The sequence below is a fragment of the Hylobates moloch genome, unplaced genomic scaffold (genome assembly GCF_009828535.3).
Source record: "Hylobates moloch isolate HMO894 unplaced genomic scaffold, HMol_V3 SCAFFOLD_10, whole genome shotgun sequence".
Classification (NCBI taxonomy): Eukaryota; Metazoa; Chordata; class Mammalia; order Primates; family Hylobatidae; genus Hylobates; species Hylobates moloch.
This window is the reverse complement of record NW_026652285.1, coordinates 8,387,590-8,410,029: the sequence shown is the minus strand read 5'-3', so window position 1 is coordinate 8,410,029 and position 22,440 is coordinate 8,387,590. Positions and strand designations below refer to the sequence as shown.

The 22,440-nt window shown below is 41.1% G+C and overlaps 1 protein-coding gene across 4 annotated transcripts in view; it reads left to right on the top strand.

Moving 5' to 3' along the window:
- The window catches only part of VMP1 (vacuole membrane protein 1), a 134,218-nt gene that overhangs the window by 65,731 nt on the left and 46,047 nt on the right, over positions 1-22,440 (top strand). The gene's annotated exons all lie outside the window — the stretch shown is intronic.

The following is a 22,440-nucleotide window of genomic DNA, read 5'->3' as shown; positions in this document are numbered from 1 at the left end:
ACTCTTAGGCTCCAGCCAGGCGTGGTAGCTCATGCCTGTAATCCCAGCACTTTGAGAGGCCGAAATGGGCAGATCACTTGAGCCTAGGAGTTTGAGATCAGCCTGGGCAATAGTGAGACCTTGTCTCTACAAAAAAAAATTTTTTTTTTTTTTTTTTTTTTGAGACGGAGTCTCACTCTGTCACCCAGGCTGGTGTGCAGTGGCCTGATCTCGGCTCACTGCAAGCTCTGCCTTCTGGGTTCATGCCATTGTCCTGCCTCAGCCTCCCGAGTAGCTGGGACTGCAGGCGCCCGCCACCACGCCTGGCTAATATTTTGTATTTTGTTTAGTAGAGACGGGGTTTCACCATGTTAGCCAGGATGGTCTCGATCTCCTGACCTCATGATCCGCCCGCCTCGGCCTCCCAAAGTGCTGGGATTACAGGCGTGAGCCACCACACCTGGCCTGAACTTTCTTTTTGAATTAACAGTTCAAACTATTCAGCAGTTCAGACTTGCCTTTGCCTCAGTCAGATTAATGAATGCCCTGGAGTATTCTAGACAGTGTCCTCAAGATGAGCAAGGTAAACTTTCAGAACAGAAAAATACTAAATGCTAGGCCTAGGCAAGTGATAACATAATTGATTGAGGCTTTTTTGACCTAATCGCAATCTGTGTATCAGCCTCTATCTCAATTATCTCCACAGAATGTTTTGTTTTCAGGAAAGTTCCTAAAAACATTGTTGAAAGATTGAGTCCCCATCTTCAAGTCAGATAGGCTTTTAAAAAATGCATTATTACCCAGAACTTTGGGAGGCTGAGACAGGAGGATTGCTTGAGGCCAGAAATTCAAGACCAGCCTGGGCAACATGACAAGATCTCATGTCTACAAAAAATGAAAAATTAGCTGCATAGGGTGGTGCGTTCCTGTAGTCCCTGCTACTTGGGAGGCTAAAGCAGGAGCATTGCTTGAGCCCAGAAGGTGGAGGCTGCAGTGAGCTGCATTTGCACTACTGTACTCTACCCTGGGCAACAGAGCAAGACCCCACCTAAAAAAAAAACAAGAAGAAGAAGCATTATGAAATAAAATTCAACCAAGTATGGTTATAGTTTTTAATTAAATACAAAACTTTCAAATATGAATTTAGAATAGCCAAATATAAACCAAATGAAATAAAGAGCCATGAACATCTGCTCTTTGTGGAAAGAGCAAATTGCCCTGGTATCTGCTTTGCCTTATCTGCCAACCAAATATTATGCCTCTCATGACATCATAATGCTTATATTAATGCTAATAATTATTATAAATATAAACTTTAAAAATTATTTTTAGCATTTTAAAAATCCAATATCTAATATGACCTTTGTGTTAACTCTGAGGGAGTTTGGAAAGGTACCATTCTTCTAACTTCATAGAAAACAGCAGATTTAGTTGTTACTTCCCAAATTTCACATACTTATAGGTAGAACAAAAACTCAGAATGCCAGCATTACTGGTATATTCCGATTACTGAAACCAGTCTGTCCACAGAAGTAGATGGGTGAGACTTGTGACAACTGATAGTTCTTTGAGTTATGGCACTAACTAATGTATGTCATTTAACATCTCTAAAATTCTTTTTTTATCTATATGAAATCAGCAAGTTGAAGTAGAATAAATATAAGGTGGCTTGCAGCTATACATTTTTTTGCTATGACTTGGATTCCAAATGGGTATGAGAGTTGTTCTCTCATAAGTCAACTAATGTACTATCATTATTTCCCCTTTTGTTTTTAAACCTTTTTTTCTTAGAATTAACATTTTCAAATTTGCATAGTCTTTAAATCTCTGGCTTGCCTTCTCTCCCCTCCAACAGCTCTGTAAAAACATCTCATGATACCACTTTCCACTCGGTAACACAAATAAAATTATATCAATTCCATTTTTTTTTTCATGAAGTCATCTCTCTGGAGCCCTCCATGCTCCCACTCCATTCTGGACATGCTGTTCAGTTGGCCTTCTGCACAGTTGCTTCTGTCTTGGTTTAGATTTCTTGTCTTCCTCTCTCTTAATTTATACCCTCATTTTGCTTGAACATATTCTGCTGTAGCTTTCTCTGAAAGGGTGAGTAAATGGAAAATGTGATACCATACATTCTAAACTAGCATGTTCTTCATTCACAGTTAATTAACTGAATATAGGATTGTGGGTTGAAAATCACTTTTTATACCTAGAATTTGGAAGGCATTGTTCAATTGTCTTCAAGTTTCTGTAATTGGTATCCAGAGGACTGATGCCCTTCTGAGTCCTCTTTATAAGCAGTCTACTTTTGTTTTTTTTTTTCTCTCTAGAAGCTTTCAGGTTCATTATCTGAGGTACAGTCTTTTTAAAATGTATTCTGGGCTTGGCACGGTGGCTCACGCCTGTAATCCCAGCACTTTGGGAGGCCGAGGTGGGTGGATCACCTATGGTCAGGAGTTCAAGACCAGCCTGGCCAACATGGTGAAACCCCATCTCTACTAAAAATACAAACAAATTAGCTGGGTGTGGTCTCATGCGCCTGTAGTCCCAGCTGCTTGGGAGGCTGAGACAGTAGAATCGCTTGAACCCTGGAGGCAGAGGTTGTGGTGAGCCAAGATCATGCCACTGCACTCCAGCCTGGGCGACACAGCAAGACTCCGTCTCAAAACAAAACAAAACAAAACAAAAAAACAAATAACGTGTACTCTGATAGGTGCTCAGAAAACTTGTTCCTTAGTTTTGGGAAATGTTCTTGTATTTTTTATGTGCGTTTTCCCTCTTTAGTCTGTGTTCTTGCTTCCTGAATTCTAGTTGCTTCAATGTTAGGCCTCCTATGCCCATCCTTTTAATTTTTTAAACCTTTTTGCTTCTAATATTTATCTCATTTTACTATCTATGAGATTTCCCAAGTTTATCTTCTAAGTCTTATATCGAAATGTTTTTCTGCTGTTACGTATTTATTTTCAAAAAGCAATTTGTATGTATTTTTCAGGCATCGTCTTTTCTGTTTGTTCAATTTGGAGTTCGAGGCTTCCCTCAAAGCCTGATAATCCTTATTTGTATGTTTATATAAGAATAAGGCACTTAAGGCTGGGCGCGGTGGCTCAGCCTGTAATCCCAGCACTTTGGGAGGCAGAGGCAGGTGGATCATGAGGTCAGGAGATCGAGACTATCCTGGCTAATGCGGTGAAACCCCGTCTCTACTAAAAATACAAAAAAAAATTAGCTGGGCATGGTAGCGGGCGCCTGTAGTCCTAGGTACTTGGGAGGCTGAGGCAGGAGAATGGCGTGAACCTGGGAGGTGGAACTTGCAGTGAGCCGGGATCGCGCCACTGCACTCCAGCCTGGGTGAGAGTGAGACTCTATCTCAAAAAAAAGGCACTTAAAAGCTAAGTGGAAGCTATGTGCATACAGACCAGGTGTAGTGATGGTGAGGCTTCCCTATTGTACAGTCAGGTGGCATCCAGGCTTAATATTTACTGAGAACCTCCATGTATCAGTGTCTATTGATCTTTTCTTGGGGATAGTTCAGTTTCTCTATGATGGATCCTTCAATTTCTTGTCTAGGCAATACAGACAGTCCCTGACTTACAATGGTTCGACTTAATGATTGTTCACCTTTACAATGGTATGAAATTGATACACATTCAGTACAAACCGTAGGTCGAATTTTGGATTTTGATCTTTTCCCCAGCTAGCGATATGTGGTACCATACTCTCACACAATGCCAAGTAGCAACAGTGAGCCACAGCTCCCAGTCAGCCAGGTGATCATGAGGGTAAACGTCCATACTCTGCAGTGTACTGTAATTTTGCCCAACTGTAGGCTAATGTAAGTCTCCTGAGCATGTCTAAGGGAGGCTAGGCTAAGCTATGATGTTTGGTAGGTTAGATGTATTCAATGCATTTTTGATTTACGATATATTCAGTACGAAGGGGTTAAGACATGTCATCCATTGTAAGTCAAGGAACATCTGTATCAGCCTTGCTGCTGACATGCTAAAGCTAGACTAGGGAAGAGTGGTTAGAGATCTCCATTTAGTATTTGGACTGTTGCTTAACTCACTTTCTGTTCCATCTGTGAATACCTACACAAACCAAGCACAAGTATGTCCTGAGCCCAGAACATTCACTTTTGTCTAGAGACTATGTCTCCTACTGATATGGGAGAGAGTTGCCTGGCTATGCTGAGTAGGGATGGGACCTGGGAGTCTTTTGCATTCTCTTTGTTTTCAGCCCTATGCCAGCCTCTTCTGGCAGTTCTGCTGAAGAGCTCTTCTGGAGTTTTGTGGGGCAAAGTATTTTGCTTCTCTTACATATCCCTCGCCTGTACGCTCTCAGGTATAATCTTTTCTTCTGTTTGTCCTGTCCTCATTTATTAATGCTAGCTTCATCAAAGATTGAGTTCTCGTTTCTGTTTTCTATGTTTTGGGGTTATTTTTAGAACAAAGAGTATTCCAGTTGTGTATTACTGAGTAACAAATCACCCCAATATTTAGTGGTTTAAACTAAGAAAAGTCATTCGTATTGCCCACAGAGTACAGTGAGTGCCTTGTCTCCGTGTGATATCTCTCAAGGATCCCATCCATAGCACACCCTATGTTGGCTAGAATATCAGACTAGAAGACTTATTTCATTCTTTGCAGGGTTTTGATTTTAGAATTTTAAATAATGAATTTTATAGGCTTATTGCCATCTAAAAGCTCAATTCCAAAAACTAAGATCTTCTGGAATTTGATGAAGAATTCTTTATTTTATCCATATAATTTGAGCTCTTGAAGACTTTGACCGTTTCTTTTCTCAGTCTCTATCTACTGTTGGGGTAATAATCTTTTTCTTTCATCTCTTATGTCCCTGATTAGTTACTTTTTGAGGGGATCATCTCTAATTCCACTTTTTCTTTGAGTCGTGGAAACCAGAATGCACACAATACTTCTGTTGGTTATGAGGTTTGGCTATTTTCATACTGTAAAGCCAATAATTAAAATCACTATTTTAAGATAAACTGTACATTTCTCAGTCCCTAATTTCATATTTGCTTATTTATATTGAAAAATCAAGTGAGCAAAATGTACACACATACTGTTTCATATTCTTTGTTAGAAATCATATACTGTTGCCTGGTGCAGTGGCTCATGCCTGTAATTCCAGCACTTTGGGAGACCAAGGCAGGCGGATCATTTGAGGTCAGGAGTTCGAGACCAGCCTGGCCAATGTGGTGAAACCCCATCTCTACCAAAAATACAGAAAATTAGCTGGGCATGGTAGTAGTACTGTGTTTACCATACCATAATGTAGCAATATTTTCATCCAGGTTAATGCAATAAAAAGTGAAGAACTAGTTTTTTTTTCCTATATTTGCTTTGATTTGATTTTTCATTTTTTTTTTGTTTTTTGTTTTTTGCTTTTTTTGAGACAGAGAGTTTTGCTCTTGTTGCCCAGGCTGGAGTATAGTGGCGCCATCTCAGCTGACTGCAACCTCTGCCTCCTGGGTTCAAGCCACTCTCTTGCCTCAGCCTCCCAAGTAGCTGGGATTACAGGCGTCCACCACCACGCCTGGCTAATTTTTTGTATTTTCAGTAGAGATGGGATTTCACCATGTTGGCCAGGCTGGTCTCGAACTGCTGACCTCAGGTGATCCACCCGCTTGGGCCTCCCAGAGTGCTGGGATTACAGGTGTGAGCCCCTGTGCTCAGCCTGATTTTTCTTTTCTTTATTCCTTTTCATGATTTTTGCACCAGTTTCCATAAATTTTGTGGCTTATGATAGATTTCAGTGGATGTGGATATAATTTTACTTACATACTTTTTCCCGGTTTTAGATAAGTTGTATAAGATTTTTAATTTTTATTTGTTTATAGTTGTTTTGCAGTTGAAGGGGTGAGGGAGAACAAGTGGAAAGAGACTGTTTCTGGTTTTCCATGTTATAAATTATCTGAGAGAGTACTAATGTTTTAATTCTTGTTCAATGGAGAGTTTCTTGCTATGGCTTGGCAAAGAGAAGATTTTTAATGCTTTCAATCATGAACTTGTCTTAGGCCCTTTGCTTATATTATGTTTTACAGATCTGCATATTTTTTAATTATACAAGTGCTTTTAGTAATAAGATTCTTACATTCCAGAAATATTATAAAGTAAAAAGTGAAAGCTCACACACCTTCTCCCCAGTGTAGGGTAATAATCACTGCATTCCAGACTGCTTTCTTTGCATACATAACTTTTTATGAAAATTAGAATCATACCATAAATTTTAGTCACAAGTTCCTTTTTCACAGTATCATAGACATGTGATACTGATGTTATTATAAAATTATTTTTTATTACAAAGTGATACATCTCATTGTAGAAAATTGGTGCCTGCCTTCCTTCCTTCCTTCTGTTCTTTCCTTCCTTCCTTCCTTCCTTCTTTCTCTTTCTTTCTCTTTCTTTCTTTCTTTCCTTTCTTTCCTTTCTTTCCTTTCTTTCTTTCCTTTCTTTTCTTTCCTTCCTTCCCTCTGTGGCCCGGGCTGCAATCTACTCAGCTCGCTGCTGCCCGCGCCGCGGACTGCCTGGGACTACCGGCGCGCGCCACCGCTGCCTGCTTTTTCTCCTCTGGCTGCAGGCACGCGTTCGCCATCTTGGCGACGCTGGTCGCCAGCTCCTGACGCCGAGTGCTCTGCCCGCCTCAGCCTCCGGAGGTACGAAGACTGCAGACGGAGCTCGGTGTTGCCCGGGCTGGAGTGCGGTGGCGTGGTCTGGCCTCGCGGCAGCCTCCGCCTCCCAGCCGCCTGCCTTGGCCTACCAGGGTGCTGGGATTGCAGCCCCTGCCCGGCCGCCGCCCCGTCTGGGAGGTGGGGAGCGTCTCTGCCCGGCCACCCATCGTCTGGGAGGTGAGGAGCGCCTCTGCCGGTGAGAGGCCTCTGCCCGCCACCTCGTCTGGAAGTGGGCCCTGCCGCCACCCATCGTCGGAGTGAGGGCCTCTGCCCGGGGAGCGCCTCTGCCCGGCCGCTCCATCTGGGAGGTCTACCACGGAGGCCAGAAGCAATGTGGGGGCTGGACGTGGTGGCTCACGCCTGCGGTCCTGGCACTCTGGGGGGTGAGGCGGGTTGATCACTTCGGGCTAGGAGTTCGAGACCAGTCTGGCCAACTTGGCGAAACATGAAAAATACAACGGACAAACTAACCAACCAACTCAGTGACAACAAAACAGGTCTACCCTGGAGTCATACTCTAATTTTTTCTATTTTCCTCCCTTTCTGATCCTTTATCCCACTTTCTTTTTCTTCCTCTTCCTTCTCCCTCTTCTTTGTCAAATAGAGGATTGAGTTATTATCACTGATCCATATAAAGTCCCTCTCTCATTTATTTTAACTCCCACCCCCCATTTCTATTCCCCGACTTCCCATGTGCAACCTTCCTAATATGTTTGATACGCATCTTTTTGTTTGTATGTATTTTTAGAAAATGTTTATTGTTTTTTGTGTGCAAAAAAAATTAATAAAAAAAAAGAAAAGAAAAAATTTGCCACCCAAAAAAAAAAAAAAAAGAAAATTGGTGAGTGCCCTTTAGTCTTTTCTCTATAAATATTTATATACCTAAGAGTGAAATTATATTGTTTCTTGTTCCGTAGCTTGATTTGAATCTAAAAACATGAACATTTTTCCACGCCATCAAATATTTTCACCTTTGCTATAACGAGTTTTTTTCTTACTACAAAGTATGTTATAATGAAATGCTGAAAATACAAATAAAAAAGAAGAAATAGAATGTTCATCTAACAGGTGCATATATCTATTTTTTATAATGTATTTTTCATTTTCTTACTGGTTTACATATTTAAGAAGATGCTTTTTGTCGTATGCTGCCAGTATTATTCCTTATTCCCAGTAGTTTTTCCATGTCATTTACTGGGTGTGTTTTGTTACATTTTACTTTTTTTAGACAGAGTCTCGCTCTGTCGCCTATGCTGGAGTGCAGTGGCATGATCTTGGCTCACTACAACCTCTGCCTCCCAGGTTCAAGTAGTGCTCGTAACTCAGCCTCCCAAGTAGCTGGGATTACAGGCACATGTCACCATGCCCAGCTAATTTTTGTATTTTTAGTGGAGATGGGGTTTCACCATGTTGGCCAGGCTAGTCTCGAGCTCCCGAACTCAAGTGATCTGCCAGCCTCAGCCTCCCAAAGTTCTGGGATTACAGGCATGAGCCACCACACCTGGCCTGTATTTTCTTTTAGTACTTTTATGGTTTTATTCTTTTATGTTTAAGTCTTTAATCTATGAAAATATTTTTACATATGATATGATGTAGGAATCTAACTTTTTTCTTTCTTAGGTAATTAACTAATTGTATATTGTTCCAACACTATTTTCCAAGTGATTTTAATATGTTAGTTTTGTCTTATATTTTGTTGTTCTAATTTGCATCTTTTTTCCTATTATATTTTTATAAATGTTAGCAATGGTATATTAAAAAGATACTGGGTTCTTATTTGCTAAGCTATAACTTTATTGACATCTTTCTAGTCACATCTTATTGGTTATGATTTACAAATTCTTATAATAATCAGTTTAGCAAAGATCCAAAGTTTATCTGACTTTATTGCTGGGATCTGCTGGTAGATAATGTGTATTTGGTAAAACCTCCAATTTGATAGAAGCAATAAAATACGGAAAAGTTGAATCAACTGTAGCTAAAACGGCAAAGTAAGTAAAATCAATCAGTAACTATGAGTGGAAATTTAAATTTTAAGATTGCATGACAATGAGTTGGAAAATATGGGTTTTTATTTTTGAAGGTAAAGCCCTTTAGTAGAATAAGTTTATCAGCCAAGAAAGTAAAAACAAACAAAAAAAACACTTGGCTTTCATTGCTTTGCCATGTGCTCTCCAACTAGGTTAAATGGTGTGTGTGATTTTACTAAGAAATTGTTGTGGCCGGGCACGATGGCTCACACCTGTAATCCCAACACACCCGAGGCAGGCGGATCACGAGGTCAGGAGATCGAGACCATCCTGGCTGACACGGTGAAACCCCATCTCTACTAAAAAATACAAAAAATTAGCCAGGCGTAGTGGCGGGCGCCTCTAGTCCCAGCTACTCCGGAGGCTGAGGCAGGAGAATGGCATGAACCTGGGAGGCGGAGCTTGCAGTGAGCCAAGATCCCGCCACTGCACTCCAGCCTGGGCGACAGAGCGAGACTCTGTCTCAAAAAGAAAAAAAAAGAAATAGTTGTTATGAAACAATTTTATTTGCTTAAATTCCAGTCTTGACTAATGGTTGGATGTCGTAGTATAGATGTTTTAAGGGGAAAAAAAAGATGATTAAAGCATTTATTTGTATTCTGATTTATTATGATACCTGCTGTATTTTTGTTAGTACAATGTTGAGATTAGGCAGTATTTTTCCACTAAGCTGACTTCCTTTTGCTCTTGGCTTTCTATCATGTTTCCACTAGATGTCTGTGAGAGGTACACATGAATGAATGTAGCTTCCTCTGACCTTGAGCAATTTTAGCATCATTTATAAAAGTTAGGTCTAGATAGCTGTTTATGTGCTTTGTGGACTGTTTTATGCAAGGTTTAATTATTCTGTCTATGATCTTCTTTTCCTTCTTTGTTCCTGTGTTCTGTTAATGCTATCACCATCCTAACAATCGCTTTGGGTCAAAATCTGAGTCATCTGACTCCCTCCTTTCCTCCCATCCCCAGTAATTAATTCTTTAAGGCGTGTTGATTGTATCTCCATAGTATCTTATATGCCCTCTCTTCTCCCTTCCCACTACTGGTTCAGGCCTTTGTCAACCCTTACCTAAATATTGCCAGCGGCTTCCTAGTAGGTCTACTCTTTACTAGTTTTTTCTCCCAATCTTTTCCCACACAAAGTAACAAAAATGATTTTCTGAAAAATATCTCTACTTATGAAATGTTGCTGCTCCAAAATCTGTGATGGCTCCCACTGTGTATAGAGTGAAATCTAAACTATTTAACCCAGTTTTCTTCATTAGTTGGCCCCAACCTACAACTACTTCTGATTTCTCTTTAACAATTTTTTATCCTCTGCATTGATGGTTTTCAAGTTGAACTTTAAAAAACTGCTAGAATACCCATCGAAAAGTGTGTGTGTGTGTGTGTGAGAGAGAGAGAGAGAGAGAGATTGGAGGGAGGGAGGGAGAGGGAGAGAGATTTCTTTTAATTAAAGAACTCAAGTTTTTAAGTTTAAAAATTACTGGCCTGATCATTTGGAATAATTTAACTTTTTCCTCCACCACTATGCGGTATTGTTCTTTTTCATAACTTTGCTTAGTGTGTCATTTCTTCCTATCTGCATGTCTACTTTTTCAGTTTTCTTACCTTTCAATTTATGTGCTGCTGGCTTCTTTGTGAACTATTTTATGATTCCCTTCCTACCCCTACCTCACCCCCTTCACTCCTCTCAAATTGTCTCTGAATTCCTATCTCAGCCCAGCTATGTCTTTCTTGTGTCACTTATCACATTCTACCTTCTTTTAAAACTATTTATAGACTTTTCTTATCTCTCCAAGAGTCTGTAAATCCTTAAGAAGGGGGCTTAAAAATGTGTGTATTTTCAACAATGCCTGCCTACTGTTGCACATACTAGTCATGCAGTGGATACTTTGAATAGATGATGAAATAACAGTAAGAAAAAGTGTAGCATTACATGAAACATGTCCATTAATATTCAGTCTTATTTTGCTGTAAAATGTAATTGAACACCAGTAATTTTACAAAGAAAGGAAGATTTTTTGCATCTTTGAGTTTAATAGTCATCTGAGAGCAATTGTCATCTGAAGATAATATAAAAGACACCAAGTTAAATGACTTGCAAATTTTTTTACTTTTTTAAATTTTTTTATTTTTTTAGATTTGCAAATTTTAATTCACATTGAGTAAAACAACTTTCGTAAAATTATATACTTTAGAAACAAATGAAGATTCTTGTGATTTGTTTATTCTGTAAGCTGTATAACCAAAAAGAAAAATTAAAGATACTTTAGGAATAAAAGAATTTGAAAAATAGAAGAACTTATTTGCACGATGTATCCTGAAAAATTAGGGCAGCCAGTATTACTGAAATAATGGAGGAGTCCGGGAGTGGTTGTGGTATTTTTGTATTTAAAGCTTACACAATAGAGTAGAAATAAGTTTACTTTCCTAAATGCCATCTGTTTTAGTGACCTGCTACTTGGATTCTTTCTCACAGTGTTAGGTTGCTGACTATGTGAAATTTCCTACTTCTTATTGCTATCAGAATAGGAAATTTAAAATTAAATCAGAAATGTAAAAGTCTTAAAACTTCACCTTTTCAAAGTATATCGGGGCCTGGCACGATGACTCATGCCTGTAATCTCAGCACTTTGGGAGGCCAAGGCAGGTGGATCATTTGAGGTCAGGGGCTCAAGACCAGCCTGACCAACATGGTGAAACCTTGTAAAAATACAAAATTTTTTGTACTAAAAATACAAAAATTAGCTGGGCATGATGGCAGGCACGTGTAATCCCAGCTACTTGGGAGGCTGAGGAACGAGAATCGCTTGAACCCGAGAGGCGGAGGTTGCAATGAGCCGAGATCACACCACTGCACTCCAGCCTAGGTGACAGAGTGAGATTCCATCTCAAAAAAAAAAAAAAAGCTATTTTCATATCAATTAGCTTGTCTTTCTGTTAAGTATTGTTCATGAGTCTGCAGACCATTTTAGGTTGAATATTTCCCCAAAGGCTATTTTATAGTTTCTGAATTTAATCTTTTTTTAAGGGAACATCTTTAGGTTCTATTTGGGACTACAGTAATTAATGTAATTAATAATCAATAATTGCTACCTACTCTGTATGTTGAAGCTAAATCCCTAAATTAAGTTTTAATACTAGTATCTTTTACCTTACTAATTTGTATTAAATTTAAGGCTGAAAAAAATCTTATTTTTTAGCTTAATAGGATCTTTGTCCTATTCAGAAGTTTCGAATTATTTACATTATTTTACTAGTGAAAATATAAAACCAAAAAACAGTTTATCAGTTGTAATGGTAGTTCTCATCCTTATGGCCAATGCCTTTTTTTTAATGCAGTAAAACAAAATAGACATTTATCTAGCGAACATCCCTTTTCAAAGTACAGGGTCAAAGTGAAGGATTCTTTTGATAATGATAGAATATGTGTTTGATCATTTGAGTTTAAAGACTATGGGAAAGGAATTGATAAGATTATTTAAATACTCACGAAAGTGCTTTGGCATTCCACTAATGCTATTCTCTTTTAAGCACATTTTCCTATGAAGTGTGTGCAGTTGCAGTTGCCTACACCATGTCAATGCCTGCTGGTTTTTCCTGCTGTGAAGTTTTTCCTTTACATATACAGATTCATGAAAGAGTTTATGGTGTAGATGATCTGAAACTAAACAGGACACATTTTCATACACTTTAGTACCATTTGAACACTCTGGGTGTCAGTTGTTGCTGGGACCTGTTTTTGACTCTGATGAACCTTTACTGGTTGTGGTTTGTCTGGCCATCACATGACTTCTCTGAAAATTCCCCCTCCCCTTCATTTCCAGTAAACTGTTTGAGCAGGAGTGAGTCACAGTGAAACCAGCTTCCCTGTAACCACAGGGCTTGTTAAAGAATTTGTCAACGTGGACTCTAGAGGGTTTGCATTAAGCTTTGCAGTAACTGTTATGGTTTGTGTTGCGTCAGGAGTTCCACAGAAAAGCTTCCTGCTTGCAGGATCTCTTGCTTGTTTGCAAAGAGTTAAACTGATCAACTTTACCATAGTGAACATGAGAGACACATGTTAAACACACTTCTTTATCATTAAAGGCGTTGTCAAAACTACCAAGAATTAATGTAGTTTCTCTTTTCATAATCAACCAACCACACCCAATAATGTTTAGTTTTTGAAAAGGCGGGCCTGGTAGATAGTCTTTCACAGTTGGCTCATGATTTTATCACAAAGTACCATCAAAATTAAGCAATTTTAAGTGGTCTTGATCGATTCTGTTACAGGATATTTTGACTATTGGTGGAGTTAGGTGTCGGTACCAAAGGTCACTTACTTGCGCTTTGTTCATCAAGAAAAGGTAGCGCTTAGAGTAATTCTGGAGTTGTGATGTCTAAGCACACTTAGCATGATTTATAGTGGAATTCTTCATGCCCCCTTTTACTTACTTTCTCTAGAAGCATTTACTTTATTTTGAACTCTTTTGCTACCTCACTCTCAGACTTTAATCTTTCTCCCTTTTAATTTCTTCTATTTCTTTAACTCATTCCCATATTATCAACAAGGAAAGATAGTTGCAATGTGATGCAAGCTGTTAAATCAATGGCCAGTGGGAAACTTGTCTTCTCACCGTACATTCCCAAGTTCATTTCTTTTTACATGTGCATTTCTGTATTTAGCCTTGTTACCTTTAGCTAGACTTACTTATTTAAAAAATAAATTTAGGCTGGGCACAATGGCTCACGCCTGTAATCCCAGCACTTTGGGAGGCCGAGGCGGGTGGATCACCTGAGGTCAGGAGTTTGAGACCAGCTTGGCCAACATGGTGAAACCCCATCTCTACTAAAAATACAAAAATTAGTCGAGCGTGGTGGCAGGTGCCTGTAATCCTAGCTACTCAGGAGGCTGAGGCAAGAGAATTGCTTGAACCAGGGAGGCAGATGATGCAGTGAGCCGAGATCGTGCCACTACACTCCAGCCTGGGTGACAGAGTGAACTTTGTCTCAAAAATAATTAATTAATTAATTAATTTAGTGAAAACTTTTAAACTCGACCTCCTAAAAATTACTTTTATTCGGCTTACACTTTTGTAACAAAATAGGAAAAACATTCTAAAAAATGTGGAAGCTAGTTATTCCTCACAGGAAAAAATATACAATAATGAAGTTTAAAATTGTTTATGTTCTAGCCATGCTGTCAGTCATCAAACTAAATTAAAAAAAATTATTTGTTTTGATGACAAAGCAATTATCATTGAAACCAGATGATTTTCAAATGAAAATACGAGGTTAATACAGTCCAGTCATTAACAAGGAAAGTAAGAATAAATATTTAAGGTTTTTCTTGTTAGGTTGCTTTGCACATTGGAGTAGAAAATAGTTTTGGGCTGGGCGCATTGGCTCAGGCCTGTGATCCCAGCACTTTGGGAGGCTGAGGCGGGCGGATCACAAAGTCAGGAGCTCGAGACCAGCCTGGCCAAGATGGTGAAACACCGTCTCTACTAAAAATACAAAAATTACTCGGGCATGTTGGAGGGCTCCGGTAGTCCCAGCTACTCAGGAGGCTGAGGCAGGAGAATCCCTTGAACCCGGGAGGCGTACGTTGTAGTGAGCTGAGATCCTGCCACTGCACTCCAGCCTGGGTGACAGAGACTCAGTCTCCAAAAAAAAAAGAAGAGAAAAGAAAATAGTTTTGTGGCTGGGCATGGTGGCTCACACCTGTAACTCCAGCACTTTGGAAGGCCGAGGCGAGCGGATCACCTGAGGTCAGAAGTTCCAGACCAGCCTGGTCAATAATGGTGAAACTCTGTCTCTACTAAAACTACAAAAAAATTAGCTGAGTGTGCTGGCGCGTGTCTCTAGTCCCAGCTGCTTGGGAGGCTGAGGTAGGAGAACTGCTTGAACCCAGAGGCAGAAGTTGCAGTGAGCCGAGATCGCGCCACTGCACTCCAGCCTGGGCAACAGAGCTAGACTCCGTCTAAAAAAAAAAAAGAAAGAAAATAATTTTGTGTTATGTCTGCTTGTTCTTTTCACTTCTACACCCGTTTGCAGATATGGGGGCGGAAAAAGCACTGGATAAGCATTAGGTTACCTTTGTTAAAATACAGTTGTTTTTTTTCAGGTTTGTGTTTCAAACACCTTTTATAAAATGCCTTTAGAAAGGCCCCTTTTGGGCCGGGCACCATGGCTCATGCCTGTAATCCTAGCACTTTGGGAGGCCGAGGCGGGTGGATCACTAGGTCAGGAGATCGAGACCATCCTGGCCAACACGGCGAAACCCTGTCTCTACTAAAAATACAAAAAATTAGTCTGGCGTGGTGGCATGCGCCTGTAGTCCCAGCTACTTGGGAGGCTGAGGCAGGAGAATCCCTTGAACCCGGGAAGCAGAGATTGCAGTGAGCAAAAAAAAAGGAAAAAAAGAAAGGCCCCTTTTGGCTGGGCGCAGTGGCTTATGCCTGTAATCCCAGCACTTTGGGAGACCGAGGCGGGCGGAACCAGTCTGGCCAATATGGTGAAACCCCATCTCTACTAAAAACACAAAAATTAGCCCGGCGTGGTGGCTCACACCTGTAGTCCCAATTACTCGGGAGACTGAGGCAGGAGAATCGCTTGAACCCGGAAGGCGGAGGTTGCAGTGAGCCAAGATCGTGCCACTGGACTCCAGTGTGGGTGGCAAAGCAAGTCTCAAAAAAAAAAAAAAGACCCTTTATTGAAACTTGGACCAACAGACTACTTATGCTTCTTTATTTTTGCTTATGAGTCTGTAAATCAGTAACATGCTAAATACAAACCCACCCTGTTTTATAACTGCTGAGTGCTTTGAGGGGTACATCAGAGTTTAATGGAAGACCTGGACAGCAGAATAGCTATTATGTTCATTTCCTATTGCAAAGGTGCCTTTATTTCTAATTAGCCAAGATATTTGGTTTGTCAAGATTAATCTGCAGTTCGTTCTTTCTTTCTTTTTTTTTTTTTTTTTTTGAGATGGAGTCTCACTCTGTCGCACAGACGGGAGTGCAGTGGTGTGATCTCAGCTCACTGCAACCTCCACCTCCCGGGTTCAAGCGATTCTCCTGCCTCAGCCTCCCAAGTAGCTGGGACTACAAGCACACACCACCATGCTCGACTATTTTTTTGTATTTCTAGTAGAGACAGGGTTTCACCATTTTGGCCAAGCTGGTTTGGAACTCTTGACCTCAGGTGATCCGCCCACCTCAGCCTCCCAAAGTGCAGGGATTACAGACATGAGCCACTGTGTTTGGCTCCAATCTGCAGTTCTTTCTTGCTTATTATTTAAGGAGATTTCTCTAAATACAGTCTCCTTCCCATTTTTGCTATCTCAGGTCTTACAACTTCAAAATATGACTATCATGCTTTTAAACTAAGGCCCTATGAAGAGATCTAAAGAAATGGGCATGATAATTCATTCAGTGCCCCCTCAAAAGTAGGGATATATTTTAGACTTTTTTGCCCCATTCCCTGACATGGGTCTGCATCAATTAACTTATCCAAATTTCTAAAACTTTGTATTTTTACTACTTGTAGTAAAGACTCAGTAAGTTTATAGCCCATCATATAAAGCAGTGCTTCCATTTTGTTTTAAGTTTACCTCTCTTAAGATATAAAGTTTGACCAGGAGCGGTGGCTCATGCCTGTAATTCCAGCACTTTAGGAGGCCGAGGCGGGTGGATCACTTGAGGTCAGGAGTTTGAGACTAGCCTGGCCAACATGGTGAAACCCCGTCTCTACTAAAAATTCAAAAATTAGCCGGGCAGTAGTGGCATGTGCCTGTAATCCCAGCTACCGGGGAGGCTGAGGCAGGAGAATCACTTGAACTCAGGGGGCAGAGGCTGCAGTGAGCCATGACTGCGCCACTGCACTCCAGTCTGGGCAACAGGGCGAGCTCCATCTCAAAAAAAAAAAAAAAAAAGTTATAAAGTTTACACTCAAATTATTCTGATATTGTAAAATTTGTCAAATACTTCTTATCTCCTCTCATATTTTTCATAGCTTTATATATTTCACTTAGCTTCCTCTTCAGCCTTTCTAGAGAATGTAATTATTCGCTTTTTATATCCAACAGCCCCCAAATCTCAATTGTTTTTTCCATGGATCTTTATCTAATTCTTTTATAGCTCTCCTAGCATGAAATCATAACTGCGCATGATGAAAGTCACAACTGCACATGATTTTCCAGAGGCAATTGCCACATAACTGTACTCATTTTTCGTGTTTCTAAAATCATGGGCCTGTTTAGCAATGCATTTTGCTGACATTTTTAATAAACAATTTAAGACTGCTCCCAGTTCCCTTTTTTTTTTTTTTTTTTTTTTTAAGATGGAGTCTCGCTCTTGTTGCCCAGGCTGGAGTGCAATGGCACAATCTCGGCTCACTGCAAGCTCCGCCTCCCGGGTTCAAGCGATTCTCCTGCCTCAGCCTCCAGAGTAGCCGGGATTACAGGCGCCCGCCACTGTGCTCAGCTAATTTTTTGTATTTTTAGTAGAGACGGGTTTTAGTATGTTGGCCAGGCTGGTCTCGAACTCCTAACCTCAGCTGATCCACTCGCCTCAGCCTCCCAAAGTGCTGGGATTATAGGCGTGAGCCATCGGGCCCGGCTCTTTTTTTTTTTTTGAGACAGAGTCTCACTCTGTCACCCAAGCTGGAGTGCTGACTCCTCTGCCTCCCTGGTTCAAGTGATTCTCCTGCCTCAGCCTCCCTAGTAACTAACTGGGATTAAAGGCCACCACGCCCAGCTAATTTTGTATTTTTTAGTAGAGACAGGGTTTCACCATGTTGGCCAGGCTGGTCTTGAACTCCCGACTTCAAATGATCTGCCCACCTTGGCCTCCCAAAATGCTGGGATTACAGGCCTGAGCCACCATGCCTGGCCCCATTGTTTTATGTTTAAATAAGTTTTCCCCAAACATTTTGTCTTACCGTTGTCTGTATTGAAGATGACCTGCCACTTGCTTGCTGAAGTGTGCAAAATCTTTCAGTTTACTGTCATGAATTTAGCATCTCCTACTTTAGATATAATTTCAACTGTAGATTTGGAACTTAAACTCTGCATTTCTTTTTCCAGGGCCATTTATAAATTTGTTAAGATTGGTTCTATTGGCCGGATGTCGTGGCTCATGCTTGTAATCCCAGCACTTTGGGATTCTGAGGTAGGAGGATCACTTGAGCCAAGGAGTTCGAGGCCAACCTGGGCAACATAGTGAGACCCCCATCTCTAAAAACAAAAAAGTTAAAAAATTAATCATACATGGTGGCATGCACCTGTAGTCCCAGTTACTTGGGAGGCTGAGGCTGGAGGATTGCTTAAGCCCGAGAGGTCATGATTGCAGTGAACTATGATGGCACCACTGCACTCCAGCTAGACGGCAAAGCAAAAGTCTGTCTCAAAATCAAAAAAAGATTGGTTCTACCTCAGAAAAGAATGTCACTGTTGACATTTCCCATAATAGAGAAGTTCCCATTTATCTTTTTCCTTTGTTTTCAGTCTCTTAAGTTTCCTGTCTCTGACAGTTTTGTGAATTCCATACAGACTTAGTTTTCATAGCTTTGCTTGTTTAAGTCAAGTTATCTCGCTATTTTGACTTTTTTCTTTGTTTCTTCACAGACTAGTATTATTGTTATGTTTTATACATAGCAGATTGTCATCTACTGATTTTTTTTATTTCAGTTTGATCTAAATAATTATCAGATGAGGCTGGGCGCGGTGGCTCACGCCTGTAATCCTAGCACTTTGGGAGGCCGAGGCGGGCGGATCACCTGAAGTCGAGAGTTCGAGACCAGCCTGACCAACATGGAGAAACTCTATCTCTACTAAAAATACAAAATTAGCCAGACACATGCCTGTAATCCCAGCTACTCGGGAGGCTGAGGCAGCCTTGAACCCAGGAGGCGGAGGTTGTGGTGAGCCAAGATCGCGCCATTGCACTCCAGCCTGGGCAACATGAGCAAAAACGCCGTCTCAAAAAATAAATAAATAAATAAATAAATAAATAAATAAATAAAATAATAATAATAATTATTATTATTATCAGATGAGTGGCTGGGCATGGTGGCTCATGCCTGTAATTCCAGCACTTTGGGAGGGTCACTCGGAGCCCAGGAGTTCAAGACTAGTCTGGGCAAAATAGTAATACCCTCATCTCTTTTTTTTTTTTGAGACAGAATTTTGCTCTTGTTGCCCAGACTGGAGTGCAATGGCGCAATCTCGGCTTACCACAACCTCTGCCTCCCGGTTTCAAGCAGTTCTCCTGCCTGATCCTCCCAAAGTGCTAGGATTACAGGCATGCACCACCACACCCAGCTAATTTTCTAATTTTTTTTTTAGTAGAGATGGGGTTTCTCCATGTTGGCCAGGCTGGTCTTGAACTCCCGACCTCAGGTGATCTGCCCGCCTCAGCCTCCCAAAGTGCTGGGATTACAGGCGTGAGCCACCATGCCCGGCCTCTATTAATTTTTTTAAAAAGAATTTTGAAAAATTGTCATATGAGGAGTTACTGGCTTCAGACAGGAAAAAGAGAGAAAAAGGAAATTACTTGTATAATATATCCCTTTACTTATTTCTATGCAGTAATAAATCTTGCATACTCAGATATTTTTCCTAAGTGTCTAGAGCCCTTGTTTCTTGGGCTACAGAGTCCATTCTTATTTCTAGTAGGAGTTAGGCAGGCACCCATCTGAGTTTGGATGCAAGCTGCCTAAGAATTACCATGTTTGTGTGTGTGTGTGTGTGTGTGTGTGTGTGTGTGTATGTATTTTTTTTTTTTTTTTTGAGATGGAGTCTTGCTCTGTCGCCCAGGCTGAAGTGCAGTGGCGTGATATTGTCTTACTGCGGCCTCCACCTCCTGGGTTCAAGCGATTCTCCTGCCTCAGCCTCCTGAGTAGCTGGAATTACAGGCGACCACCACCACGCCCATTTAATTTTTGTATTTTTAGTAGAGACAGGGTTTCACCTTGTTGGTCAGGCTGGTCTCGAACTCCTGACCTCGTGATCTGCCTCTCAAAGTGCTGGGATTACAGGCGTGAGCTGCCGCGTTTGCCCTTTTTTTTTTTTGTTGAGACAGAGTCTTGCTCTGTTGCCCAGGCTGGAATGCAGTGGCACAATCTCGGCTCACTGCAAGCTCTGCCTCCCAGGTTCATGCCATTCTCCTGCCCCAGCCTCCCGAGTAGCTAGGACTACAAGCACCTGCCACCATGCCTGGCTAATTTTTTGTATTTTTAGTAGAGACAGGGTTTCACCATGTTAGCCAGGATGGTCTCAATGTCCTGACCTCATGATCTGCCCGCCTCGGCCTCACAAAGTGCTGGGATTACAGGCGTAAGTCACCGCACCTGGCCCTTTTTTTTTTTTTTTTTTTTTTTTTTTTTTTTTTTTTTTTTTTTTTGAGACAGAGTCTCACTCTGTTGCCCAGGCTGGAGTGCAGTGGCAAGATCTCAGCTCACTGCAACCCCTGCCTCCCGGGTTCAAGCAGTTCTGCCTTAGCCTCCTGAGTAGCTGGAATTACAAGCTCACGCTACCACGCCTGGCTAATTTTTGTATTTTTAGTAGAGACGGGGTTTCAACATGTTGGTCAGGCTGGTCTTGAACTCCTGACCTCATGATCTGCCTGCCTCGGCCGCCTAAAGTGCTGAGATTACAGGTGTGAGCCCCTGCGCCCTGAATTTTTTTTTTTTTTTTTTTTTTTTTTTTTAACGAAAATCTAAGTAGGGAGAGAGACAGAGGGAAAGGAAGCCACAGATACTGGCCTTTTTTTTTTTTTTCTGAGACGGAGTCTGGCTCTGTCACCCAGGCTGGAGTGCAGTGGCGCGATCTCGGCTCACTGCAAGCTCAGCCTCCTGGGTTCACGCCATTCTCCTGCCTCAGCCTCTCCGAGTAGCTGGGACTACAGGTGCCCGCCACCACGCCCGGCCTATTTTTTTTTTTTTGTATTTTTAGTAGAGACGGAGTTTCACCGTGGTCTCGATCTCCTGACCTCGTGATCCGCCTGCCTCGGCCTCCCAAAGTGCTGGGATTACAAGCGTGAGCCACCGCGCCCGGCCTGATACTGGCCAATTTTAATGCTGGTAACTGGGCTGGAATAAGAAAAGGAGGGAGAGAGACCACTGTATGCTTGTGTGAACTTCTAAGAATAATTTACTTACTTTATATCTGAACATGGTAATAAATACTGGAGTCAGCCCCCGAGAAAGCCTCTTGAAACCGTATTTCTTCCATCTCATCTTTCCTCCTAGACTATACAAGAAATGTTTTATGTCTAGTAGGTTGTTTGTGAGTTTTAAGATTAGTAATCATAGTGAAATAATCATTACAGGTGTAAATAACTACACAATTTCCTCCTAAAGAACAAGCATTCAGGAGAAGTAATAGCACCCATTTCTACCTTCTTGTGTTGGAGGATTTGGTAAACTAATCATTGGCACTACAAGGCAGATTTGATAATTTTTTTTGAGACGGAGTTTCACCCTTGTCGCCCAAGCTGGAATGCAATGGCATAATCTTGGCTCACCACAACCTTCTCCTGCCTCAGTCTCCCAAGTAGCTGGGATTACAGGCATGCGCCACCACGCCCACCTAATTTTGTATTTTTAGTAGAGATGGAGTTTCTCCATGTTGGTCCGGCTGGTCTGGAACTCCCGACCTCAGGTGATCTGCCCACCTCAGCCTCCCGAAGTGCTGGGATTACAGGCGTGAGCCACCGTGCCCGGCCTTTTTTTTTTTTTTTTTTTCTTTCAGACAGAGTTTCGCTCTTGCTGCCCAGGCTGGAGTGCAATGGCACGATCTCAATCTTGGGTCACTGCAACCTCCAGCTCCCGGGTTCAAGCGATTCTCCATCCTCAGCCTCCTGAGTAGCTGGGATTACAGGCATGTGCCACCATGCTCGGCTAAGTTTTGTATTTTTAGTAGAGATGGGGTTTCACCGTGTTGGTCAGGCTGGTCTCGAACTCCCGACTTCAAGTGATCCACCCGCCTCAGCCTCCCAAAGTGCTGGGACTACAGGCGTGAGCCACCGTGCCTGGCTGATAATTTTTTGATTCTTAATATATTTTCCTTCTTTCTCTCCCTTCCATTTTACAGCCCACTTAACGTCTTTGATATGAACATGTTTCTTTTATGTTTTTTAAAATTAAAAACAATGGTCAGGCATGGTGGCTCATGCCTGTAATCCTAGCACTTTGGGAGGCCTCCCAAAGGATCAGCTGAGCTCAGGAGTTCAAGACCAGCCTGGGCAACATGGTGAAATCCTGTCTCTACCATTTAAAAATTATAAAAATAAAAAATAATAATAAAATTTAAAACAAAACAAAAATCTCTTATTTTCGTTTTAAGATTGCACTAGTAATTGTGCTCATCATAAGGTCCGACTGAGTAGATAAAATAAATCAGGCAAGATATTTACTTCATTGGGTATCAGATGTTTTTTGTCTCTTGACTTTTACTAAGCAGTATAACTTCAATTTAAACAATTTTGTCTTATACTCAGTTTTGTTTATGATGATAGACATTATTATCATCATTTTACAGAAAAGATGAACAAACTGCGATTCAGAGAACCTAAAAGATTTAGTGTTATCAATGCTGTGTCATTTTGATATCATTAAAAACCATAGAATTGCTGGTGTTTGTATTGTTTCTCTCTATAGCACTTTTTATCTTTCTTGTTTTTGCTCTTTCTTGCTTTGTAGGTTTCATCCATCCTTCTTTCGTCTTCCCTTTTTACTTACTGCACCCTCTGCTTC